The sequence below is a fragment of the Mya arenaria genome, chromosome 8, assembly GCF_026914265.1.
Source record: "Mya arenaria isolate MELC-2E11 chromosome 8, ASM2691426v1".
NCBI classification, from domain to species: domain Eukaryota; kingdom Metazoa; phylum Mollusca; class Bivalvia; order Myida; family Myidae; genus Mya; species Mya arenaria.
In genome coordinates, this window is record NC_069129.1 from 2,399,738 (window position 1) to 2,413,659 (window position 13,922).

The window sequence follows — 13,922 nt, forward strand, 5'->3', positions numbered from 1 at the left end:
GAAAATGGTAAAACCCAACAGATTTTATTTCACTGAGAATTTTCTATTACATATACATTCATCTATACATTGGTGCTGCACTATACAATTTAGTGTACTAAGATAATAATTGCATTAAATGTAAGCATAGAAAGAATGAATACCTTCTGTCCCGAATTCTTTACATTCATTCGCTGCCTCAAGAGCTGGCATCTTCGATGACGTGCGACTCTCTATTTCCAATGCTGACCTTTTACGTTCATTAGAATGCATCACTAGAGCAGGCCTTGTAGAAACAGTGACATCTGTCGCACCTAAGGCTGAACTGCACCCTGTAGAAACAGTGACATCTGTCGCACCTGAGGCTGAACTGCGCCCTGTAGAAACAGTGACTTCTGTCGCACCTGAGGCTGAACTGCTGTCCATCACCTCATCATCTTCAGCTTCCTCATCACTGCTTAGCTCTGAAAAACACAATAAACCAAAACATTCCAAACAATATCACGAAAAAGCGGTAGTAATGTATGCTATTCCATGCGCCAGTTAAACAGTGGATGTCTTATTATTTCATAGTCACTTTAACCTTGATGCCATTTATCAAAAGCTTGCTAGATCAAATATCTTTGCCTTATGTCATTTAAAAATTATGTTATTCCATAAAAATATTCTATTTTCAGAAATATAGGTATTCCGATATAGGTATTCATACTAAGGGAAGAATCCTAAAGTTCAAGAGCTGATTTACCCCAGTAAAAAGATCAAACATGCATAATGCAGATTCAAGTATGATATTTCGATGGGAGGAAATTATATTTGTAAACTATAGGATTTTCTTGAAAATGTAATAGGACTTCAATTCATTTGACAATGCAAAAGCATGGTTGGCATCTTATACACCTTGAACAACAAATTATGTTATTTGTTTTACATGAATAAACCTCTATTGGCATCTACATTAAATAGTGATGAGCTTTCACCTTCATCCAACGAGATCTCATCAAGAGACTTGCCACTGTATTTGCCAATAGTTCCATTGTTGAACGCTGTCAGAAGTTTGCCCATTTTGGCAACCTGAATGGTATCTTGGGGGAGTCGATAAAATGACCTATGGACCTCAATATCATGCCCCATGAAGTCCGCAAGCACCTCGAAATCATGATTACTTTAATTCAAAATTTGAGACACTGTCGCCACATGTTTTCTCAGTCTGGTGCTGGTGAGCAGCTCTTCTGATGTTAAATTCAGGTTTGATCGAAAATGTCTAAGTGTATCACACATTCGAATTGGATTTAAAGAGTCATAATTTGGCCTAGCAAATAGGAAGATGTTTTTTTCATGTACACCTGCTTCTCTCCTGTATTTCAACAAGAGGGCAATACTCTTTTGTACCACAGGCAGCAATAGGACTGGCACGGTTCTGCCCTTTTTCCCCCTAATCTCCACCCGGCCAAATCGGGCACAAAGCATCCTTTCTACTGGACTGAAAACACTCTCAATTTCTTTCAATGGTGTACTAGTAGCCTTCCTAGAATTATAGTCAGAAACTTTCATCCTTTCTACTTCACCACCTCTTTTCCTGTTAAACATTACCAGACGGGATAAGGTCACTTTGTTGAGCCTTTCCCAGTCTGATTTTACAAAATCGGAGTCTAATGTTGAGTTGCATTTGTCAGCAGTCTTCTCTAAGTATGTCTGCAACTTCTTAATATCATCTGCCAAAGGCAGCATTTGTGACTTGTTCATTTTGTTTTTGACAATGGTCTGCAGTGCAGAGCTCGAGATGCTATGTGTCCAGTCATTCTCACACAAAATCATGAAGTCATCTGCCTGCTGTCCTTGTCCAGGTAAACGTCCTATAATTGCTTCTGATTTCTTAATTTTTGCACATTTTTTCAACTGCTGTCCAATTTTAAGAGCTAGCGAGGGATTAAGAAAATCATTTTTAACTTCACTGTATCCACAGAGCATTCTTGTGGATTTAATTGCAACCTGGAATTTTGTCGGATCAATAACATTACCTAAGCATTTTATTTCTGTATCTTCTTTTTTGGCAGCAATCAGAAACCTTGCTAATTCTCTCATTTTCTGACTGATAAAAGAAGTCATATGGGAATTATGTCCATGTTTCTGAAACAGATTTTCTCCGATTTTTACGATTATCAGGTCATTTCTTGCACATATTGTTACTTCATCATTTGCCATTTTTTAATCACCTTTTCTTTCAGGCCTTCACTTATGTGCAATGAAGACGGAAGCAATAATGTTGCTTGAGCTTGTACTTTGCGGAATCTAGTTGTGTCCGTTTTTAATGGGCATGATTTTCTGTGCCGCCATAAGTTGCCTTTTAGGCTAAACAGTCTTCACATGGTAGATAATCATCTGCTTTTCGTCTTGTTTATGTTACTAAAGTACCTTCACCTGAGCTAAGAACACCCATGTTGTGCTGATAGTCTCCTGCATTTCTTAGTCTCGTTATTTCCAGCTCCCTTTTGTCTGACCCTTTTTCCAGGGCTGATATCTTTTTAACATCTTCTTCATTCTTGTTTGGTCCTAAATAATGAGTCAAAATATTGGTTGAGCTCTTCCCACAGTATTGACAAAAGTGTATTTTATCCCAGTGTCTATCTCGGTCATTGTTGGATTTCTGTACTGACATATCGCTGTTGTTCCTTCCATTTTTGTTTGACATGACAGAGTTCTCATTTCTTCAATCTACGTTTTTGAAGTTTATTTTAGGGCATTCAGAAGCTGCATCCTGCAGAAGATCTTGGTCAGAATCCATATTGTTCAAAACTGGTATTATTCTAGAGCTTTCAGTCAGTTCAAAATCAGTTTCGGAATCAGTTTTGTTTCTTCCATAAACATAGTTGAATAGTGGTACAATTTCAGAGTAGTGAGAAGATTCATCATGCTCAGGATCATAGTCAGAATCAATTAGGCTGTCATCATCAAGTACTGAGTTTTCTTTGGATGAATCATCAGAATCTTCAGAAGAATCTGGGACTTCCGAGGATGCATCAAGGGAACGACTAGCATCCACAGAATCTGAAACATACCAATAGAGAAGAGGTATAATAACTGAAGGAAAAGTATAACAGGACTAAAAAAAATTCAATAAGCATATTATATATGCCCCCTCTCCCCTATTTTTGTGGGGCATAAATATAACATTTAATGAGATATAAAATATTTGCCTCATGTACACAATTATAAGTTACATACAAGCATTCAGAGGTTCAATTTTAACACACAGTGACAAAAAAATCTGAACAAGCTTTTGGCATATATTTAGAGGTAAAAAACATAGAGACTTGTCTTTTGAAAGCTTTTAAAACGAATATGATTGCATTTGAGCTGTGTGGTCTAAACATTGGTCCATCTCAAGATTAATACAATTATGAAAAACAAGAATCCAACTTGTCCAATAATTTGTCAAGGAGGCCATTATGACCATAGTTTATGAAGACAGTGTGTAAATGGTCTCTAGAGTATAACAGGGCTTTTTAAGTGACCTTACAACTTAGTTTATCGATAAAAGATGAACCAGTGCACACAGAGGTACTTCATTTCAACACACACATTTCATCAATAACTGGAAGCATACTTCATCCATCGATATAACAGACAGCCAGAGTGTGGCAAAGCTGTTGGATTATAAAAAAAATATCTTATTTTTGAGTCAACACTTTTAATGGGAAACAAGGTAAGTCTACATTTGTAAGCAACATTCAAACATCAATTGACCTTCAGGCGGCCCTTCAAGTCAAGTCAATATTTGTTTATTGTCGGATTCCATATAATCAAATATTGACTTGACTTAAGGGGCCCCAAAACATTATGTCTCCCTCTGCTTTGAAATGCCGACAGATAATTCAATCCAAAAGGGATAAGGGAAGTGCTTTGCTCAAAAACGGAAGTTTTTCAAACTGTAACCTTCTGGCTTCAGTCTATATCATATACCTGTATTATAGAGAGTTGGGTGGAAGTCATGGGCCAGAATCCGTTCACTGACCGCATGGCTGGTATGGTGTAAGTCCATATGGATCTTCACAAGCATTTCTGGAAGGAGAACCCTCACCAGATAGTCCAGGTACTGAAATAAAAAAAACGGTAGTACTGGAAATGCAATACTCAGCACTGATTAAACCCAGGAAATGAGTATCCCGTGTATCGGTGCTTTACACCAAGCATGTTAAAGAACCAACCGGTCTCTTCGCCAAGAGATTTGGTGTAGCACTCGGCTCTTGTATCTCACTCTGTTTCTTTAACTCTTATATCTGGATTTGTCTGCAAATGCTCGTCGAAACCATTCAAGCGCTACATCGATGACTCGGATCGATCGAGCGATCGCCGAGTTATGATCCAGGGTTCGATTTGGTTACTATCGTCCAGGGCTGGTATTAAGTTCGAAACCGGCTAATTGGGACAAACACCCCGTGCCGATGCCGGACCGTAAGTTTTTGGGATCAGTACGCTTGTTGAGTCCTTTCGAACGGTACCTCAATCGCCCAAATCGGCCGAGAGGTTGCCGAGTTATGGCCCGACAAAGTTCTTTTCTTCGGCCCCGGCTGTTGGGAAGACAAGGCATGTTGTGTGCATTTCACCTCAGTGTGGGGACTGTTAAGATTTTTAAATTAACATATAATATATATTTAAGTTGGTTTTTATAATTTATAAAAAAACTAGAAGATTTTTAAAACTAAATAAAAATAAATATATATAGTATTTTTTTTATATATTTGAGCACCCATATATAATGTAGTGAGCGACATTAAAGAATATTATAATTGACATATACATAATAAACTGAAATATTACTGTTGCAAATCATAGAATTGCAAATCATAGAATTTGAAAATAACATAATTGCGCACACATTTGGGTCTTTTTCATAGAATTATGAAAAGGCAAAAATACATATTCAGACTGGCCAAGCTATACCCTTGCGTATTGAACAAATACAGGAAAATGGCAGCTCGTAAAATGTGTCGACTAAGTTAAAAATAAACAAAATACCTAGCTTTACCTTAAAAAAGTTGGTAATCGAAAATAGAATGTACAGTCTTTGAAGCCCGCATATAAAATTATATATTGTATATAAGTATCATTGTTTAAACTGTTAAAGCTTACTGAACTCGTACACTCTGACGCTATGCTATGACACATGAGATGCACACGCAAAACATTACGTCAATGCTTTTTTATAGAGCGAAAATTCTATTCTTTTTTGTAGACTATTTAAGTCATAGACAATCATCAGTTCAATCTGTGCTTTAATGAATATCGCAAACCCTGATATAGGATTCGAACGCGCAACCCGAACATATTGAAGTGCAGGCAGTACCAATTAATTGGCCACTAATTCTGTCTGATAAACTGTTTTCGGCTAATATGTAATTAACTCTCTAATGGATTATACCGGTCATCTGACCACTAACATTAATTCCGAGAAATTATATAACCCACTTACGTATAAAGAAATTGGGCAGATTGTTCAGAACATTGTTAAAGTTGACAACGTTGTTTACGTCATAGTTGTCCACTTTCAAATTTTTACTGCTCTGTAAGTTTATCAAATACATCCAGTTGTTATCTGCAGTATTTCAAACAAGATATGAGACAACTGTTTCAGTTTCAGTTGTTCTTGTCTTATTTAGTTATATGAGAACATAACGTTTTAACCTAATCTAACATTTAAACGCTTAAAAGTAAACAGCGATTTCGTTAATTTACGTTGTTCAATTTAACAAAGCTCTGAGAAATCGGTCTATTGTCATTCAAGCATTGTCTAATTAAGTCAAATTCTTAACTACGGATAAATGGGGACCAAGTGTGTCATTTGTCCAAACTAAAGCGAAATGGGGATCTGTGTGTATACATAATTTGAAGCTCCAATTTCGAGTGTAACATTTGCACCGTACTAGGACGGTTAATTGGGACAAGGTTTATTTCACAGAGATTTTTCCAGGAGATGCTTGAAATATCATGTTTTACTTAGATTTAGTCATTTGAGAAACTTAGGTGTGTCCCCAGTTGGAAGGTGTGTATACATACAATTGTCCACAATTGACACCAAACACGCACGCACGCACGCACGCACGCACGCACGCACGCACGCACGCACGCACGCACGCACGCACGCACGCACGCACGCACGCACACACACACACACACACTTCACTAAGTGATCATCACATCTTCGAGTAAGCTTATAAGATCTTTTGTCAAATTGATATACCAAATAAGAATAGAATCAATTTATCATAACATTATTGAATCTGAATGGTTAAACAAAACTACTCATTAACAATACTGTGGCATAACAACTGTTGCAGCTTCGAAGCTGAACAGGCTCAACTCACAACGGTTAGACGGCATTTATTGACATCTATATTTTTTACAGATCATTGTTACTAGGTATCATACGACTCATTATTGTGTTTTATAGGTAAATGCACGAAAACAAGTGAAGTAGTGTTTCCAAACCAAGACCTTTAAATAACTAACTCTGACCTTAAAAAATCCGTAAACAATGGTATACACTAAGAAATTGCAATCAGACAAACAGGATACCCAAAATGACACTGCAATCCGTTGTGAGAGCTGTTATAGCTTCTTAAATTCCGATGATAAATACACAAAATTAGTCTATCTCAAGAGGGCACTTGGCGGTAATCATTCAGGAATGAAACCTTTAAATGACAGCATCAATTAATTATCGCTATCCGGTGGAAAGTTAGAATTGATATATTCACTTTTATCTTCAAATCAATACAGTTTTATGGCTTTAGTTTCATTCTTTCACATGACCTAAACGTCTGAGATATTACCAGGAGTCAAACAGAGGCTACATTATATTGTCGAATTCGTGCAACAAAAAGCAAATATTATGCAGTGTGTTTTTGGTGAATGTCCATTTGCAACAACAATAGTTTCCTTCAAAGAATCTAAAGGCAGCAATGCGAACACGCTTTAATACAAGTAATGAAATACAGATTTGTAATATACTTCATGTACTGTGAATTTGATGGAATTATTTCGGTGGAATATTACATTTTTAAGTGAACGTACTGCCATTCTAGAATACGAACTAGGGCAATGAAAATCCCGCTCAAATTTATCTTTACAAATTAGGGCCCTGTGCGCTGAATATATAGGGGATATTATGATAGGACGCTCTTCTGGTGACCTGTATCACGTCGAGTTCGAAGTGTAAACACGCATCCGTCGAGACCGCAGGTGATAATATTTCACTTGTAACTTAACATGTATGAAAACCATCATCAGACGCTGAATAGTCGTTATTTCAAGAGAGGTATAATCGCAACATTGGTTGTTTGAAACTCTTGTCCATTGAACCGTTGATTTCTGCAGAGTGTTGCCATGAGTTTATTTGCCTTTGAACGAAACGTTACTTCCTTCCTCAGTTTTAAGTTCCTCCACAAGGTCAACAATGAAAAATTAAAAATAAATGTTGTGAATAACTACAGTCTAAAAATATAGAAATCAAAACAGCAATGAATATTTAATCGCATGACGTCTATACATTAGGGGCTGTATTCACAAAGCATCTTAGTGAAAAATTGAATATGTTTTACAGCGCCTATTTTAAAACTCCTCTACAATCCACCAAATCCAAGCACCTAGGTTTCTAACGCTAGAAGATTGCTTGATTCAGAATTGTCCACATAAACAGAGATATCAGCATCTAATCGAGCGTTGTATTCAGATGAAACTAGTATTATTTCTATTTAGTTTAAGCATGTTGTTATTCATCCAATTTACTAAATCTTTAAAGGCAGCTTTCAACTCAATGAATGATCTCTTCGCTAGAAATTCAGTCCGCAGGCTTAAAAGATAAGTACAACTGTGAATCATCTGCATAGAAATTATTGTCTAATCCGTGCTTTCTGCTTTTTTAGGTCCCAGGAAAAATCCCTGGGGTACACTGTTATTCATAAGCACTGGTAGTGATAGCTCGCCGCCTATGGAAATTGTCTGATAGCGGTCGCTGAGATATGATGTCATCCATGCGAGGGGTTTGCCTGTGAAACCGAAGTGACGTTATAAGCGATGAATAAGCTTCCCGTGGTCAATGGTATCAAATGCGGCACAGAAATCAAGCATCACAAGAATTGTAACATTGTTCTAGTCTAAAGAATGGAATGTCATTGTGGAATTTTAGAAGAGCGGTTTTTGCAAACTGGAACTTTCAATAGGCAGATTGATTGACTTCATGAAGGTCATTGTTTTTCAGATGATTTTCAGTTCGAGCATCGACAACTTTTCCTAAGATCTTGGACAGAAATGGTAGATTGGACACTGCTCTATAGATTGTCAATACATCATCATCTAGTTGTGTTGTTTAAGAAGAGGTCTTATTCGCGAAGTTTAAATGATGTTGGTACAAATGTAGCGTCTAGAGATGCATTTATAATTTTTGTCATAATATGAGTTAGCTGATCGAGATATTCTTTTAATAACCATGTCGGAAAGGTCGAATCCATTCTGTTCACGCGTTGATTGCTTGGGTTTAAACCTGCATACATATTTTTTATAGGTAGCAAATATATATGCATAGTAGCAATACTGATTTAACTACGCTTGTCGATTTGCGGAAGTTTATCACTTTCACATTTTGCTATTGTTCATAAAAATAGTTGCTTGCTTGAAATCACTAAGGCTTGGCGTGTAATTGTTTGCCTTTCATAGACATTATACTTGCAATTGTAAGGAAATTTATCTTAATAAGACTACAAATGATCATAAGATGAAGTCACATTTGAAAGGCACGATCCAGAACAATGCTTGACAACTGGAGCAATACTAGAAGTTCAATTTTGATTTCCGTTTATAACGAAACAATTAGCCACGTGCCTACCATGAGACATGGTTTATACCACCATAGATCCTTAATAAAATATAAAGATTTCTAACTGATACTATGCGTAGAATAAGTTAATATTATATCAAATAAAATTCTAGAAGAAGAATGCACACAGTTTTCTTTCATTAATCTTTGAATACACATTGACAATTAGAGTTGAAAGTGCTTGAAATAGGTATACTCACAGATGCACTGTTAGACTTGTTATTCGCCATGGGATATCTAAATTGAAAAGGATCAGTCACCAGATGGTCCCAAAATCAGCACATACAGTCTAAAAGAAGCCACGTTTTAGGAGTAGATCGAATTATAGGCGATCGCTCGCATTTCTTAAGTTGATCAGCTGTAGTCGATGAACAATTTAGTGTCGATCATGAGTTTATGCGGTAGTCTGCTTCAGGCATATATGAGGAGCGTAAATATTTGCTAAGCATTTGTCAGTTTTCATTCGTTTTCCTGCGTATCACATTTTGCATTCTTCAAAGTAATGCTAATTTAAAAGAATAAAGACATATAAAAGAACATTAATTAAATATTAAAGTTAATTTCTTCACAACATATCAGTAAATTGTAGTATGTATGCGTTTGATTGCCGACTGTTTAAGTAGTTTGTTAGCGGAGAAAATTGATCTGCTTTAGTCGTAAACATTTTTAACAATTTTACCTTTTACAAAATGGTACGTGGAATTGATCATACGTTACCAGTTTGTTTTCGTGTCGATGTAAAAGCTAAAAAAGTGAATAAATATTGAACTATTGTGTCAGTCTAAAGTCCGTCCAATACTGTTCAGCGTTTAGGGTCAGAGCAATTCGACATCATTTTGAGTGCCAGAAGTGGACTAAGCATCTTGGAATGGTGTTTTAGGCTGTATAAAGGTAATTTTAGTGATAATAGACAACTTGTATATGAGAAATGTAGCAATGAAATAGCGAATGACGATTCGTTGGATTTGATTCAGCATGGTCGAGCATTTCATTTTGATACCTAAAATAAGCACATTATCATAAAAGAAACTATTTAGGTCTAACTTGCGAGACGATGGTTACAATCGATTGGCGGAAGAATATTGGAGTGAACTGACGGGGCTTTCGTCCTGTGGTATATAGGAAGGCTAACGGCGAGGTCCACCACTCGAGGCTTTCATCTCAGTACGATAACTTTCATGTATTTATCCCCACCCACGCCCTCGTTTGATGAGGATTTATAGGTTAAATTGGTTTTGAAAAATGTATATAGTGGCTCTTTATACTACAGGCAAAACACGTGGAGGATACTCGTTAAATCAAATCAGACTGGCGAAAATAGGCGAAGTAAACGTTAACATTGATGTTTTCTGAATATTTTAGGTGCACAGTGAGAAATGAAGAAGAAGACACCTGGAATAACGTAACATGTCGGACATGTGCAAGCGAATAATTCAGAGTTTGTTTCTCAATGGATTAAATGAGTTTCGTTTCAATTAAAACAAGCATTTCAGTTTTGGTATCGCCGGTTCGACGGAAACGGGTGAGTTCGGTGGTTTTGAACGGATGTAGTGGACGCCGTCAGAACTGACATACATGTCGAACCCGAACACTTCCGACAACAGATACATCAATTTTCATGGATTTGGTCTGTTTCTTTGGTATGCTGTACATGAAATAAATATTCATGTCAATAAATATACCTTTACATTATCTATCAACATGGCTTAGTTTTGATGTTGCTATAAATGTGATTAATGAATATACATAGTATTATCATTAGTTCATTTCTTGTTCATACTCGTTGGGTACTGTTTTCCAAATGATTCTTATTTTCATATGTAGAAGGGGGGGGGGGGGGTATAGTACTTCGACCCAACACTTCTCAGGATTTGATATATTTATTTCTCAATGGTCATATAGAAAAACCTATAAATATAATAACATTATGACAGAAACAATAAACATTTATAAGACACAATACAAAACATACAAGATAAAAGCAAGTGCCATGCCCTTCATGAAATTCAGTAAATACAATTAAGCAGGTTATCTCTAATTACAGCTTTTCGGATTAAATACAAATAAATACTAATATGAATGTAATAAAGAAATACACTCACCAGACTGTGAAACAGTACACTATTTAATATGAGTATATTAACTATAAAGTTTTGTAACAATATAGAAATGACTTTGAAGGAGAAGCGGACCTCGCAGTCCGACTTCTAGAAAACAAGTGATAGCCAAAATGAAGGAAATTAGTAAGGGCGGTGAGATAAAAATAGGAGAGCCAATGAAACTGTTAGTTAAATATAAATATACCCGTTTGACCACTTTCATACATAACCTCATGCACTCATGTACATAAACATGAGAATCACATGGACAAACAAGTGACAATAACAAACAGGACAGTTGGGGTGGAGTTATAGTTGAAATTGGCCTATTCTACACACTCCCCCTCTTAGTTGAAAATGTCTCCGACATTCCTAAATGAAATTTTTTATTAAGAGGAGTGTTAACATAAAGGTAAAAGTTGACGAAACTGGTGTAACCTGAAAATTCATAAAAAGGGCTTCACACTGAAAAATAATCTATCAATGTTAAACATAATAATATTTCTAAAAGATGAACATCTAATATGACATGAAAGTGAAATCACGTCAAGTGAAAAATATATAAAAACAATAATGAGAAAATCATTCCTCACTGAAAAAGATGTATAGGTGAAAATTATTTTGCAACAATAAACACATACAAAACATAATAAATGATAATGATCCCATCGTAGGGTTGTCAGGCCTACGATCAGCACCCCTGCCCAATATCTGCCAAGAAAAACATATATATATGTAAAAACCATATGTAACTTAGCACAAAGCAAGAAAGATAAAAACAGTATGAAAACGAAATTAACAGAATTGCAGCAATGACATATTAATGGCTCCAGCACTGCAACAAAATAAAAACATACCACTGTGTTCAGAATTAGAACAGTAGAAAACACTAAATATATATGACTACGTCTTCCGCTATCTGTGAAGATACCCAATCTCCGTACCGCTCTGGAGGACGCCTGGTACGCCTCGGCCTGGGAGTAGGCACCGGCGGGGTCAATGAAATAGAAGAGGGGACAAGAGAGGGGGCATTGGGACTATTTAGTGAGTTTATGGGGGATTGAATGGAGCGACATGATAGAAAATAAGCAGAAGATGGGGTATTGCCATAACTGACGCTTGTGGGTGGTTCAGGAGCGGGTTGATGGCCTCTTCGTTGTGGAATGATGTAGACGGAAGTCTCAGATGAGCTGGAATCTGCGTCATACTCAAATGATGGGGACGGTGGAGGACGGGATGTTCTAGTCCGCTTCTTGGGGACAGGAGTGACGGTGACGTCTTCCTGTTCCGGAATGGAGATAAACGGCAACAACATGTTTCGATGTAGGGTACGAAGTGGACCTTTTCCGGTTTCTAACTGGACCTTGAAGACCGGCTGATCTGGAAAGGGGATCGCAATTATGGAGTATGGATCCTTCTCCCATTTGTCTGCCAACTTCTGGCGACCTTGCAAATTGACTTTCCGGACAAGAACTACATCACCGACAGAAAGTTTATTCTCCCGAACTCGCTTGTCATACTGGACCTTGTTCTGATTGGCACGTTTCTTCGCCGCTTCACCAGCAACACGGTAGGCGTATTGGAGACGTTCTTGGAGGCGAGAAACATATGACGTATGAGACTTGGCACCTTCATTGCCAGGAGAAGTACCTAGAAAAGCATCGACAGAAAGACGGGGATGCCACCCAAACATGAGAAAGTGAGGGGAATAGCCGGTTGAACTGGATTTGGTGGCGTTGTATGCCTGAACCAAAGCGGGAACAAACTCCTTCCAATTACCTTTATGATCATCGCTCAGTGTCCGTAGCATCCGCATGAGCGTGCGGTTAAAGCGTCCGCAGATGGATTACCCATGGGATGAAAGGGAGTAGTACGGGTCTTCCGGACACCTGCGATGCGACACAGCTCTTTGATGACCCGGCTCTCAAAATTGCGACCTTGATCTGAATGTAGCTGTTCGGGAAAAGAGTAATGGACAATGAATTGCTCGTAAAGAGCCCGCGCAGTGGTGACAGCTTTCTGGTTCTTGCAGGGAATAGCTTTGGCATACCGAGTACAGTGATCGGTAATGACCAGAACATCTTCATATCCACCTTTCGACCTATCCAGATTTAGAAAGTCAATACAGACGAGCTGCTTCGGTCTCGAGGTTTCAATGGGAACAAGGTTAGCCCTCGGAACAACTGGAGTCTTACGACAAACACATGCACGACAGCAAGAAATACGACGGTCAAAATCAGACTCCATGCCAGGCCAGTAGAAACGCTGACGAGCGAGCCAAAGTGATTTCTCCTTGCCAGGATGACCAACGTCATCGTGAATACCACGAAAAGCTAAAGTTCTGTGAAAAGAAGGAATGACAAGCTGCTGGACTTCATCACCATCCAAAGAGGCGGTTCTAAATAAGACACCATTATCTAGTGAAAGACGCGACAAGTCACGAAGTAGGGATTGGACATCTTTCGACGTCTCCTCCCCCCTCGGACGAGAACCGGAACGTAGGATGGAAATGACCTTGGAAATGTCAGGGTCGTTGGACTGTTCTGTCTTCCAATCTACAGGATTGATTGCTGGAACAGGAGGAACAACATCTTCACTGGCCAGGTGAGGAGCCGTTACACCAGACAAACATTCAACCGGAGAAACTGAAACAGAAACGCCAAGACAAACAGCTTTGATCTCTTCTGAGAACAGATGGGGCTTACGACTTAATCCGTCACAATCTGAATTAAGTTTGCCTGACTTATATACGATATCAAAATCATATGCAGACAAAGCTGCAACCCAACGATGACTTGTAGCGTCTAACTTTGCAGATGACACTATGTAGGTCAAGGGGTTGTTGTCAGTCGTGACTTCAAATTTGTTTCCGTACAAATAGTCGTGAAACTTGTCGGTCAATGCCCATTTGAGCGCGAGGAATTCTAATTTGTGGGCGGGATAATTACGCTCACTACGACGAAGACCTCGGC

At 37.9% G+C, this 13,922-nt stretch overlaps 1 pseudogene; it reads right to left on the reverse strand.

The window, feature by feature from the left end:
- Positions 1-333: 333 nt before the first annotated feature.
- On the reverse strand, positions 334-2,307 carry LOC128242954 (uncharacterized; annotated as a pseudogene).
- Positions 2,308-13,922: the final 11,615 nt, after the last annotated feature.